Here is a 13,985-nt window from a genome sequence, read left to right on the forward strand (position 1 = left end):
GGCGCCCGAGCTGGGCTCGGCCGCTCCCGACTCGGCGGCAGCGGGGGCGCCGGAGCTGGGTCCGGCCGCGCCCGACTCGGCAGCAGCGGGGGCGCCGGAGCTGGGTCCGGCCGCGCCCGACTCGGCAGCAGCGGGGGCGCCGGAGCTGGGCTCGGCCGCTCCCGACTCGGCGGCGGCGGAGGCGCCGGAGCTGGGTCCGGCCGCGCCCGACTCGGCAGCAGCGGGTGCGCCGGAGCTGGGCTCGGCCACTCCCGACTCGGCGGCGGCGGAGGCGCCGGAGACAAGTGCTGCAGCGGAAGCCCCTACCTCCAGCTCCGGTCCTGTTGCGGAGGAAGAGTTGGAGGTGGTGTTTGGCAGGCGGCTCCTACAGCTCCAATCCCCGGAGGAGGATGCGACTCCGCTTCCTCAGGTGCTGTTGCGAGTTCGGCGTTCGATCGAGGAGGCAACCTCCTCCGCCGAGGTGGCCTTCCGGCGGGAGTGGTCTGCGCTGGAGAGCGAGCGTCAGCGCCTCTCCGACTGGCACACCCGCCTGGAGGCGCTCACGAAGGCTGAAGCCTCCCACGCCGCGGAAACTCGGTCAAAGCTCAAGGCGGACCAAGAGGCCTACCGAGTCAACCTTAAGAAGGTGTTTGACCGAGAGCTCGCGGTGTCAAACCGAGAGAAATCCTTGGCGCAGCGGGAGCAGGACTTCACCCTGGAGGTTGTTGGCTTCGCTGCTCAGCGGTCCGACCTCGAGGCTCACCTCGCAGTTCAACAGTCCGAGCTGGAGACTCGCAGCGAGGACCTCGAGTTTCGGAGGCAGGAGCTCGACGTCTTCTCTGCGACTCTGCAGGGATGGCGCGAGCAACTGCAGGAGAGAGCCAGCCAGCTGGCTGCCGACGAGGCGGATCTGGAGGAGGGCCGGAAGTCCCTCGCCAAGCGGGAGGCCCACGCCACCGGCATAGAGAAGGAGCTCGGGCGCCAGCGAGAGTCGCTCAAGAAGCTGAAGGCATGGGCTGAGCAGAGGGAGACCAAGCTGGAGGAGAGGTCCCGCGAACTCGAGGAGAGGTCCCGTGAGCTCGAGGAGAGGTCCCGCGAGGTGGAGGTGGCCAAGGCGGCCCTGGACACCCGGGTGCAAGAGGCGGTCCAGGAGGCGGTCCAGAAGCACCAGGAAGACCAGCGCGCTGGAGCCCAGCGGATCGCTGACTGGGCGGCCGAAGCGAGCCTCGCACTGGTGCCATTTGGAATGAGCCCAATCCAGGTGGCGGAGCCGCCAGCTTCGATAGCTGACGCCCTCCCAGTGTTGAGCTCTGTTTCGGATAGGCTCCAGCGCCTGGGGCCGGTCCTTACTGGACAGCTCGAAACCAAGGGCCGCGAGCTGATCCGGATGGTGGCGGAGCACATCCTGACCTGCCTCCGGAGCCACGACCCGGCCATCTCGCTGGCGCCCGTGGTCGATGGCCCTGTAGCAGAGACGGAGGCCGCCGCTCGGGACAGCGTGCGGGAGGTCGTTGACTTCGTCGCCGCCTACTTCAAGCGAGAGCCTGCGGACCCTTAGGCTGGGGATTGTATCTTTTTTCCTTTTGCATTATGTAACAAACATTGTATTAGTTGAAAGTTTTTGAAATAGAAGAAACTTCAACTTAGCTGTTTGTCGGTTGTTGATTTGCGGTATGCGGCACCCCGGCGCCCTGGCCCCCTGGCGGATAGGTTCAGTTGTTTGGACCTGTCTGCCACGTGAGCCGTAGAAGATACTCCGGACCTCCTTGGGCATAGGTGTCACATAGTTTGTAAGACGAGCAAGCGTCTTGTTCCCTGCGTAGCATACAGAACTACAGAGAGAAGAATCAAATTTGCTTATATGATACTGCAACTTAGCTGTTTGGCGCATGCAGAACCCATTCACGGTGTCTGGGACAAAGTGGATGCTCGGGCCCCCTGGGAGAGAGACTCAGTTGTTTTGAGTCTGTCTACCATTGAAACTGGACCTTGGTCTGCATGAAGGCTTTGAAGCGGATGCTAGGACCCCCTGGTAGGTAGGCTCAATGGTTTGAGGCTGGCTACCACCCTAGAGGAGGCTTAACCTGTATACCACTTCAAATTCACAGCTTAGTAGCAGGCCCGCGGGACTCACCCCTGACCAGTGCCAGGCTGGTACAGGGTCCGGGGCTCAAGATGCGCAGGTCCAGGTTGGTCAGTGCTTGTTACGGAGTGGTAGAGTGCGTAGGCTTAGGGTCGGAACCAGGCTAAGGCGCTACGCAGGGCTCCGGACCATTCCAGGAAACAGCACGATCTTTCCGGACCTGGCTTCACCGTCCCAGACCCTTCGCAGCAGCGGGTGAGGTCACTTTGCTGTGCTCGATCCTTTGAGATATAGTGCTGGACATGCCGTGTTGGACTTAGGAAGCCAGCTCTTGAGCTGGGACGAGGTCCGGGCCCCCAATTACCCGGCTCCAGGTACTAGAGCACTCGTTACAGGGTGGTGGAGAGTGCAGGCTTTTGGGTACGGAACCAGCTAAGCGGCTACACTGGGCTCCGAACCACCCCAGGAAACAAGTACCCGCTCCCCAGAGTAGGTCTCTAGGGGTCTGGACCCCTCTCCAGCAGCAAGAGGGTCCGGACCTGTATGGTAGTCCAGCAGCTCAACGCAGATCTTAGTTGCAGCAACAAGAGTAGAGGTCCCGCGGGGGTTAGAAAAAAGCGAAAATTCTGAGAATCGAAGTGCGTAATTTAACTTTGACACAAAGACAGAACTAGGAGAAAATCTTTCCTTTGCAATCTCGATGTACATGACTTGCGCGATGGATGCCAGAGGTCGGGTTTATGAGGTCGGACCTCTACCGCTCTGAGCCGCACGTTAGCCGTTAGTGCGATTGATGCCAGAGGTCGGGTTTACGAGGGTGGCCCTCAACCGCTCCGGGCCGCATGCTAACTCTATCTTATTACAAAGGAAAAGTTATTTCCCTGTTCTGCCTAGGTGTAAAACTTACGCAGATGCTCTATGTTCCACGGGTTGGGCAGCGGCACTCCGTCTTCTGTGGCGAGGCGAACGCATCCGGGCCGGCATACCTCTGTAACCTTGAAAGGCCCCTCCCAGCTGGGGGAGAGTTTGTGGAGCCCCGCTCGGTTCAGGATCCGTCTGAGGACGAGGTCGCCAGCCTGGAGCTCCCTACTGTGCACGAACCGTTGATGATAGCGCCGGAGCGCCTGGTTGTAGCGTGCATTTCGGATTGCTGCTCGCCACCTTCGCTCGTCAACGAAGTCCACGTCGTCGCACCGCAGCTGCTCCTGCATGGATTCGTCAAAGGCCTGGACCCGTGGTGAGCCCAGGTGAATTTCTGGGGGAAGGCATGCTTCAGCCCCGTAGACCAGGAAGAACGGAGTCTCCCCGGTAGCTCGGTTGGGGGTGGTCCGGTTGCCCCATAGTACACACGGAAGCTCGTCAACCCATTTGGCACCATGCTTTTTCAAGCAGTTGTAGGTGCGGGTCTTGAGTCCCCTGAGGATCTCTGCATTCGCTCTCTCAACCTGTCCATTGCTGCGAGGATGTGCCACGGACGCAAAGCATAGCTGGATGCCAATGTCCTCACAGTACTCTTGGAAGAGTCTGCTTTTGAATTGGGTCCCGTTGTCCGCGATGATGCGGTTTGGGACGCCAAATCTGCACACAATGGACCTGAGGAATGCGACTGCTGATTTCTTAGTAATATTCACCACAGGAGTAACCTCCGGCCACTTGGTGAACTTGTCGATGGCGACATAGAGGAACCGGTATCCGCCGACAGCCCGGGGGAAAGGCCCCAGGATATCCACACCCCACACAGCGAATGGCCATGAGGGTGGAATCATCTGCAGAGCTTGAGCTGGGGTGTGTATTTGCTTTGCATGGAACTGGCATGCTTTGCAGGACCTTACCAGCTTAGCCGCATCCTGGAGTGCTGTTGGCCAGTAGAAGCCATGCCGAAAAGCCTTGCCAACAAGCGTGCGAGAGGAGGAATGACTTCCGCACTCGCCTTCATGGATCTCCGCGAGCAGTTCGCGGCCCTCTCCCTGGGAAATGCATCGCATGAGGATTCCGTTGGCGCCACGGCGGTAGAGATCCCCTTCTACCACCGCGTAGCGTTTAGCCAATCGGACTATGCGCTCAGCGGACACATCGTCATCAGGGAGGATGTTATCCTTCAGGTAGTCCCGGATCTCGGAGATCCATGCATCGGGAGCTCCCAAAGCAGGTAGGGGTGGCTCTGTGAGGACACCAGGCTCCTCAACAGAACACACAGCCCCAGTTGGGCGCCATAGGTGGAATGCTGCCGGGACCGCTAGCTTCGAGGTGCCAGCTTGATCCCGTTGACATGCCTTGTTGAGGCTGGTGTAGTCGATGCACATCCGGAGCTTCCCGTTGGCCTTTGGGACGACAACCGGATTGGCCAACCACTCGGGATGGTGGACCTCCTCGATGAAGCCAGCGTGTAGGAGCTTGTGGACTTCCTCGCGGATGAAGTTCTGCCGCTCCACGGACTGCTTCCGAGGCTTCTGGCGCACCGGCGTGGCGTCGGGGTAGATCCTCAGATTGTGCTCGATCACTTCCCTGGGGATCCCGGGCATCTGTGACGGTTCCCAGGCGAACACGTCGACATTTGCCCGGAGGAAAGCGATGAGCGCGTCTTCCTATTTCTCCTCCAGGTTCCCCGCGATGCGGGTGGTCCTGGTGGAGTCTGTTCCAATCTGTACCGACTTCACGGGAACTTGGTCCGGGTCAGATGGTTGGACCTTGGGAGCCTTTGCAGGCGCCCTGGGTTGCGAGGTGGACGGATCCTCCTCGGAGCGTGCAGCCTCTGCCGCCAGAGTATGCAGTCTCTCAACTGCAGCGACGGCAGCGGTGCGGTCGCCCTGCACGGTGAGGACTCCGGCAGGGGAAGGCATCTTCAGGACCAAATACCCATAGTGGGCAATGGCCATGAAGCGGTAGAGTGCCGGTCGGCCAATGATGGCGTTGAACGGGAGGTTCACCTCCGCAACATCGAACATGACGCTCTCTGTGCGGAAGTTCTCCTCGGTCCCGAACGTGACCGGCAATGTGATGCTCCCCAGGGGGAACACCGGGTGTGGGCCCACTCCGGAGAATGGGCGAGAGGGAGTCAGCTTGGACTCTGGGATCTGCAGCTGCTTAAATGCTGCATAACTGATGACGTTGAGGCCAGCCCCACCGTCAATCAGCATGTGGTAGAGCCTCACGTTGGATATGACAGGAGCGGTGACTAAAGGTAGCACACCAGCTCCGGCCATATTCTCCGGGCAGTCGGATGGCCTGAAAGAGATGGTGGTGTTCATCCACCTCTGGTGCGGCGCCGCCCTCGGGACCCCCGGCTTCACCGAAAGGACCTCCCGGCGAAGGGTCTTCACGTCCCGTCGGGAGACAAGCTCCCAGCTCCCGCCATACATTACGTACAGCTTCTTGCGGCGGTCGCCGTTGTCGGAATCGGAGTCGTCGTTGTGATAGACGCCCTTCAGCTCTCGGGCGGGGGATTGGTACCCCAGCTCCTTCTCCCCGGCTGCGGCCCCGCTGTCAGAGGCCTTCTCCTTGCCGGCGCGCTGGCGAGGAGGGGATGAGCCATCCTTAGAGGACTGCTCACGCCGCCCACTGACCCGTTTCGCGAGCTTTTGGATCTCGCGGCAGTCAGCGGCGCTGTGGCGAGCGGTGGGATGCACTGGGCATGAACCTCTGCTTCCACCTTGTGGGCGAGGGCGTTTGCCATGTGTATTCTGCCCCCCAGCCGCTGCCGCCGCAGCCGGCGCCGCTGCTGGCGCTGCTGCTGCAACGACTGGTCCGCCAGATTGCGGCTCGCCGCGACCCCGGTTCTTCTTCTTCTTCTTGCCACCGCCCTGAGCAGTAGCACTGGAGCCACCAGCTTTGGTGTCTCCATCTTGGGGGGCTGAGTGCCATGCACGGCCCTCAGCGGCCCTGGCACACTTGTCTGCCAGGGAGAAAAGCGTAGTGACGCTTTCCACCTCGTGCGTCGGCAGCTTCTCGAGCATCTTCTCATCACGCACCCCCTGGCGGAAAGCAGTAATAATAGATGCATCTGAGATACGAGGAATGGTACCCCGTACCTTGGTGAAGCGCGAGATGAAAGCCCGAAGCGTTTCCCCGGGTTTTTGCCTTACGGCGTGAAGGTGTGCCTCCACACCATGCTGCTGGTAGGCGCTGGCGAAGTTCGCTGTGAACCTCGCATAGAGCTCTTCCCAGGACTGGATTGTCCCAGGTGTGAGGGTCATGAGCCAGGTCCGGGCTGGCCCAGACAAGGCTACATGAAAGTAGCTTGCCATGACGGCGCCGTTGCCGCCAGCCGCTGTGATGGCGGTAACGTACACCTGCAGGAATTCCGACGGGTTAGTAGTACCGTCGTACTTTTCCGGCAGGTGGGGGCGGAACTTGGGTGGCCACGCCACGGCGCGGAGGTGCTCCGCAAGCGCAGCACAGCCCACCCCGGCCACCGGTGCACCTGACTGAATCCGGGCGTTCACCGGAGGCCTGGGTGCCGCCGCGTCCAGATCGACATTGAGGTTGCGTCCCTCAATGTTGAGACGGCGCTCTCGCGCCCTCTCGACAGCGATGCGGGCATCCTCCCCCGCGCGCCGGCGGTTGAGCTCCGCCCGCAAGTCTTCTGTTCGTGCACCCCTCACGGTAGGGGAGCGCACAGATGCCGACGCACCGCCCTGACGCTGGTGGTAAGGTACCACCGCGTTGCCAGGCGGAGGTCGTTGCCCAGTCTTTGCAGAACTGGGGGAGGCCTGAGCCAGATGGAGGAGACGATCGACGTCGTCCCGCCACTGCCTCAGGGCGTCTGGCGAGGCTGCCTCAGCCGGGGGGTTGCGAAGCAACTCCCTAGCCGCTGCCAGCGCTCCGCCGCTCGCAGCCTGTGAGGGGGCCCTTGATGGGCGCCCTGACTCTTGCCGGCGGGCGGCGCGCGCCGCCGCCAACGGTGGCTGCTCCACAGGCACAGTTGCCCCTGGAGCAGGAACGCGAGAGGCATGTGGCGTGGAGGACGCCACCCCCTCCGTCATCTCCACGTCGTCCACGCGAACCATGGGGACGAAGAAGATGATGAAATGCGACCAGCTAGCGCCCCCTACCTGGCGCGCCAAATGTCGTGGTGCTGCAAACCACAGCCGGGTGGCGGAAGGCACCCGCCCTAGCCCAGAGGGTGTGTACTCGGGGGTTAGCTAGTCTTAGATCGATCTCACTCAAGAACACGATGAACACAGCAGGATTTAGAGTGGTTCGGGCCGCCGGAGCGTAATACCCTACATCCACTGTGTGTTGTATTGCCTTCCCACGAGAGTGAGAAGTTTGCGAGAGCTTGAGTCTGGATTGTGGAGATGGTCCTGTGCACAGCGGGCACCTCCCTTTTATATCTCAAGGGGGTGCATACACGGCTGTTGGATCCCCGACAGGTGGGTCCAACGATGCAATATAAAATAACAGATTGTTCATACATTATGGCGTTGCAGGCAAAGGAGATCTCTCTCTTGGATTCCCTTGCCTGCTCCCGGAGCCCTTCGTCCATCATGTCTTGGCGCTGTCTTGTCGAGACGGAGCCTGACGTAGCTAGTAGCATCGCCTGCCACGTAGCTGAACGGCTGTGTAGGGAGCGGCGTAGGTGGCATGATGGAAAAGTGTCGTGCCGTCGTATCCATTTAATGCGGCAGACGGGCTCTGCGCGGGCGCGGCTCAGGCGGCTGCACTGTGCTCCTTGGTAATACGCGGTGCGCCAGCGGGGCCTGACAAAAGGCTGTCTTGTGTACCGCGGCGGCAGAGCACGCCTTGTCCATCGCATTAAATGCGGTAGGTGGGCGAGTCTTCCTGCGGAAGGCTCGCGCACGATCCCACGTCTCCGGGACACGTGGCGGCTCCGGACCCCTACACGGTGAGGGGAGTCCGGACGGGCGCAGGAGGTCCCGGACCCCTCTGGGGGTCCGAGGCCTCGGCGGTCAGCTCGGAGCTTCCCTTCCATGGAGACACGTGGCGCCACCGGACCCATCCTCAGGCGGGGAACGGTCCGGGGCCGTTGGCCTGGTGAGGGAAAAGCCTGGCCTGTGGGGCCTGGTTACTCCGTCTTTCCCGCGCAGCTACGGATAACTACGCGGGTCCTGCCTTGCTGCAGTAAGAGTGGGTATCCCTGTTGCAGGGTACCGACAGAGATGATCAGGGAGACTAAGGGAAACATAATAATTTAGGGGCAGCATGTTGGAAAACGTAGTGACCAGCTTGTGAAAGAATTGCAACAGAAGCGTGCCAAAAAAAACTAAAACCACAACAGGCAGGAAGTTAAGTCATACTATATGTAGGCACACGTCACTAAATCTGAACCAATATTTGAAAAACAGATTCACTATTCAATGTCAAAGGTATCTGTAGAAAACCTAGTCCAAGTTCACTAAATTTATTGTTGTGAGCATATCTGGACAAACCATTCCAAGTTCCTGAAAAGTCCTTCACTGTTACAGTGAGAAAAAAATAATGTTTGGTTTGTCTTTCATCAATACAGACTACAAGAAACGACATTGCACTGATTAACTATGAAGTAAATGCGAGAGGCGAAGCCGGGGCCGCGCGTGGCGCAGCGGGAGAGGTCGTCGCAGCGGCCGGAGCGGCGGGCGCAGACGATCCCGGGGCCGCGTGCGCCCTGGACTGTAGCTAGAGTGGAGGACCGGCGCCAACAGAGATGGTGCTAGGCGCGGGAACCCCAGGGGCCAGCGCACGAGGGACGATGGGAGATCCTGCAAGAAACAGAGCTGACGATCCAATGGGGCTGGGCACCGAGTGAAAATCCTCCAAAAAAAATCCTAGTCTGCTGCAGATTGTTGGGGAGTTTGCTCGGCAAAGGGAAAGGTGAACTCGCCGTGTGTCGACGTGACGCGAGATCAATATCCAGTTGGACTGAAGATCAAAGCAACGGTATCCCTTGTGGTGAGCAGAAAACCCCAGAAAAACACAACGGGGTGAACGAGGTGCAAGTTTGTGGGGGAGCTGTGGCGGACAAGTTAGGGTAGCAAAGACAACCGAAGACGCGCAAATGGGCATATGATGGCTCGGTGCCGAAGAGGGCACGGTGAGGTGTGCCGAAGTGCAGCGTCTTGGTAGGGAGGATGTTGAACAGGAGGGTTGCCGGATGGAGCACTTCGGCCCAATAGAACGGTTTGAGCGAGGCCTGAATTAATATGGAGCGGATGACATTGTTAATAGGACGAATGGTGCGCTCAGCCTTACTGTTCTGCGGGGACGTGTAAGGACAGGACATCTGAAGGTGGATGCCGTGGGTGAGGAAGAACGTGCAGGCGCTGGAATTGTTGAATTCGCGGCCGTTGTCGCACTGAACTACCTTGATGGTGTCGCCGAACTGTGTCTTCACATAAGCGAAAAAGTGAGACAGCGTGGAAAACGTGTTAGATTTAAGCCGCAGGGGAAATGTCCAAAGATTGTGTGAGTAATCATCAAGAACGACCAAATAATATTTAAAACCAGAGACACTAACAACGAGAGATGTCCCGGTGTCACAGTATATAAGGTCGAACTTATGCAAAGCACGAGACGAAGACACACGAAATGGAAGACGAACATGCCGGCCTAATTGACATGCGTGACACAGCGAGGAGCTAGCATCTTTATTGCACCCAGGAAGCGCTAGCTTGGAGAGGGCCTCGTGACCGGGATGAACGAGGCATCGATGCCAAAGGGTCGGGGTGGAGATGGCGACAAGGGAGTAAGCTGCAGGAAGCTGGAGAGGATACAACGGCCCGGAGCTATTGCACCTGATGATCACGTTCTTGGACTTGAGATCCTTCATAGAGGAGCCAGAGGGGTCAAATTCAACTGAACAATTATTGTCAATGGTAAACTGGCAAACAGAAATAAGATTCCTTATGAGTTTTGGTGAAACAAGAACATTATTAAGTTGTAGAGGGCCGGGAAAGCGGGCGTCGCCAGAAGAAGTGACAGGAGTAAGAGAACCTTCACTGACAATAATTGAAGCAGGAAGAGACGACTTGGAATAGCTGGAATTTGAAAGAGTGCGAGGATCGGGAGTCATGTGGGAGGAGGCACTTGTGTCGAAAAACCACACATTGTTTTACGACTGATTCAGCGTCATAGTGCTGAATGTGGAGGCGAGTGATTATTGATTGAAACGAACTAGGTTTCTGAAAGGAGAACCCGACTCTCTGTATCGTTGTGATAGTCCCTGGATCAGTAGCTATCACATACAGAACTCATTTCAATTATATATCATAGTCATACTGCTCGATAGAATTCATTACATGGGTTTAATTACACACAATCCGGAGGATTTGCGATACGGAAATCAGAGTACAAGCCCCTCGGGCTAAAAGATTTACAAGCAGAACTCGGAAGCGGAAACTATTCCTCTAGGCATCCTTCATCTTCTGACTTTTACTCCTCCACAGGCAACTTGAGCGTAACTCGACCCGTCCTTAGCGTTCTTCATTGTCGTCCATCTTGATCGTCGAGACGAATTCGGATCCTGTATCTAACAAACTATCCCCAAGGATGGGATAGGCTCACGTCACCATCCGAATGCAGCTTTAAGTGGAATGCACGGGTATAAAAAAGAGTAGTCAAGGATAAGGCTAGGGTTTTCCTAAGCAGCAGCAGTAACAACAAGCTCACAGCATCCGCCAATTCTCCTGACGCGAACCATTCCGGCATCCCGGACACCCGGTCAACTCTCATCTCCATACTAAGTATAACTCTCCAGTAACTACCCGAGTCAGTACGAGAACTCTCTCTCCTCGTACCTCAACTGCTATCCAAGCAGGTAAAAAGATTAGAGGGAGGTAGAAATATCCAGTAACACTACTCTAGTTAGTGAAGCCAGATCAAGAGTCGTACATGTCTGAGTACGCGGCTATACGTATAGTTTTAACTCTGCAAAGCTTGTACACTTGAACCCATTCAGGCTGCTAAGACGGCGGCCGCCGTCTTAGGACACAACCTACAACCACGACTCTCTAGCCGATACGGTACCATCCTGCTTTCCCGGGGATAGGGACATTCGGTGCAACGAATGACCCGGGACTGTGAATCTCTAACCTGGCCAATTGGCTTCGAGAGTCTCGAAGACTAGGGTCTTGCAATACGACCGGGCCCGACGCACCCCGAATACCTCATGGGCGTGCGGCGGTCTACCCTCTTCTAAACACACTACTCTACTCCTACACTCCTGGTACCGTACCGCTAGGAATGGCTAGAACCCCCGCCCATACAGGGACAAGTGGCGTGCACGTTTATCATAGTTCCGTCACCAGGTCCAGCTAACTCGGTCCTTACTTGCCGAAGCGAGCCTCTTCGTCACTAATGCATTTCCACCGCAGCAGTCCGCGAATGGCACCCATTATAGGTATCGCCCCTTAATGCCTCCCCTATACTACCCCGAATCCTGAAGGATAGGTTCCCTACCGGGAACACTGATACCCCCCACAGGTACTCGCAGGTAGTGCCCAACAAACGCCCCCAGTCCTCGATCAACCGATCGAGTTAATTTGCTCGCTCCCGCGGTATATTCCTATCCACCAGCTCCTCATATGTGGAACTCCACTCACGCCAAGACTATCATCACAGAAACCCAGTATCCCATATCACACTCGTATTCTCCTAACCATATAATGGTGGAGTAGGTGGTCAAGGAATAGGGGTATAAAACGGGTCATGCAGGTTCATTCAACAGTATGTAAAAGCGATAATAGATCTAGCATGCGATGTCTATCGGTGATAAGAGCAGAGATGGGCGTGAACTTGGCGTGTCTTCGTAGTCCTCCTTGGCCTCCGAGGTCTTCTAGTCGTCCGGGACGTCGCTAGACTTCTTAGCAACAAGGTCCTAATCGCAATTACGCGTAAATGAAGGAGCTAAAGTGCAAATATGCAGAAAAATGTTCAAATTAGACTCAAATCACATCAAGACCTATTGTAACGCGTAGATCATGATTTTAGAAAAATTATAAAACGGGTTTCATATTTTTCGGAGGTCCGGTTGGTGTATTATGATTTTTTGAAATTTAAATCTATTTCTAAAAATATTAAATGAATTTCAGTAAAAAAAATAACATAGGCCGACACGTGGCGGCCTCTGGGTGCGCCACGTGTCCTGCTGACAGGGTCGGTCAGTACTAACGTCATGGTCAATGCTGATGTCAGCGTTGACTGGTCAACGTTGACCAAGTCAACAGTCAACGGGGTCCACGGTCAGTGGCCCCACCTGTCAGGCTCACACGTGGGACCCACGTGTCAGCCAGGTTTAAAAGGAAAGGAAAAAGGACTGCTGTGTCTTGGGCCGAAAGTAAATAGGCCGGCTCGGCGCGGCCCAAGACGTCGGCTCCGCTTAGCAGACCGGTTCAGCTTGGCCCAAAAGCGCGGCTCGGCTTGGCGGGCTAAAAAGGAAGAAGGCCGGCTTGGATCGGCTTTGGTTAACGGAATGGAAGGAGAAAGGCTTCGGCTCCGTGGGCTCAAAGAAGAATTGGGCTACGACCCAAATTGGGCTCGGCTCAACCCGGCCACGCTTCTTCGGGGTCGGTCTTGGCGAGGCCCCCTCTTCTTCTCTGCTCGTCAGCGGCGAGGCCCGGCGGCGACGGCGACTTCCGGCAAGAAGGCCCGGCCTTTCGGCCTTGACGACGTTCGGCGAGGCTAGGGCAAGAAGCTGGCGGGTTTGAGTCGTAGCGACGGCTTGGGGATGCACATGCATAAGGCGGAACGGCGGCGACGGCGTCGATGGTGGCGGTTGGTCCCTTCCCGGCGGCGACGGCGGCTCCCAGTGGCTCCAGCCTCTCCTCCTTGGCGCTCCTCGGCTCCTCCTCCTTGGTGGTGACGACGGCGGGTCAGCGAGGACGGGGCACGGCTCGCGACGTTGGGGTCTGGCTGGTCACGGCGGGTCTTCTCCCCAGGTGCCGCGCCGCGACGTCGCGCGTGCAGGGCGCGGTCACCACGTGCGGCGGCGTCGCGGGCATGGTCCGAGCACGGCAGGTCGACGGAGACAGCATGGCGGGGGCTAAAGGCGCGGCGGCGTGCTTGTGCGTGTGCTACCCAGGTACCAGCGAGGTGCTCGGCATAAAGCCGGAGTGGCACCCGCGGTGTCACACCACGACGTTGCGGCAGCGGCGAGCGCGGCGACCGCGTCATGGCAGAGCAAGGTGGAGCGGGCGGTGTGCGTGCGTGTGCGTCGCGCGCGGGCGTTGCACTCATGGCGGCGGCGGTTGATTCCTTCCCGGCGGCGAGGTGAGGCGACGGCGCGCGGCCGCGGCGGCCAGCGGCCAACAGCCTCGGCCACGCGACCGGCAACGAGGCAAGGGCGACGACCGTGCATGGCACAGCAAGGCAGGGGCGGAACACGTTCGTGGCAAGGAATCAGACCCACCAGTGTGCTCAAGCTGCAAGTTTGAGGCTTGCATGGCGCTGTAGATACATGAAGCAAGGCAAAGGTGTAGGTTTTCACCACGTACAAGCACCTGCTCTCAGCTCGGCTTGGGGATTGGATAAGGGGATTGAGAGGAGTCGTGTTTGTGTGGGATCACCTCGGGGTGGAGCAAGGCGACTGCGAGGCGTCGGCAACCAGAGTATGGCGCAGGCAAGGCCAAAGCTTTGGCCTTGCGGCCGGCCTGAACGACGGCGTGGCTGCGACAAGGGCCGGCGAAGCGGAACAGAGATGCGTCAGTGGTGAAGGTCTGGCCTTTCGGCCGGGCTGTGGTGGCGCGATCCGGGGCGGTGCACGTGCACGTGCGTGCGAAGTGCCCTCAGAGCGCTCGAGGAAAGGCCCCATAGGCCTGGGCACGACGCGTGCGCGTCGCCGGCGAGACGAAGGTGGAGTGTGGCAAGGCTAGGCGACTCGGTGGGCGCGGCAGTGCCAAAAGGCACGACCTTTGGCTCGTGCTCGTGCGGCGGCGAGCCATGGCACACTGGCAGCAGAGGGAGGAAGGACGGAGCAGTGTTGGCGGCCTAC

Source organism: Panicum virgatum, chromosome 7N (genome assembly GCF_016808335.1).
Source record: "Panicum virgatum strain AP13 chromosome 7N, P.virgatum_v5, whole genome shotgun sequence".
Lineage (NCBI taxonomy): Eukaryota > Viridiplantae > Streptophyta > Magnoliopsida > Poales > Poaceae > Panicum > Panicum virgatum.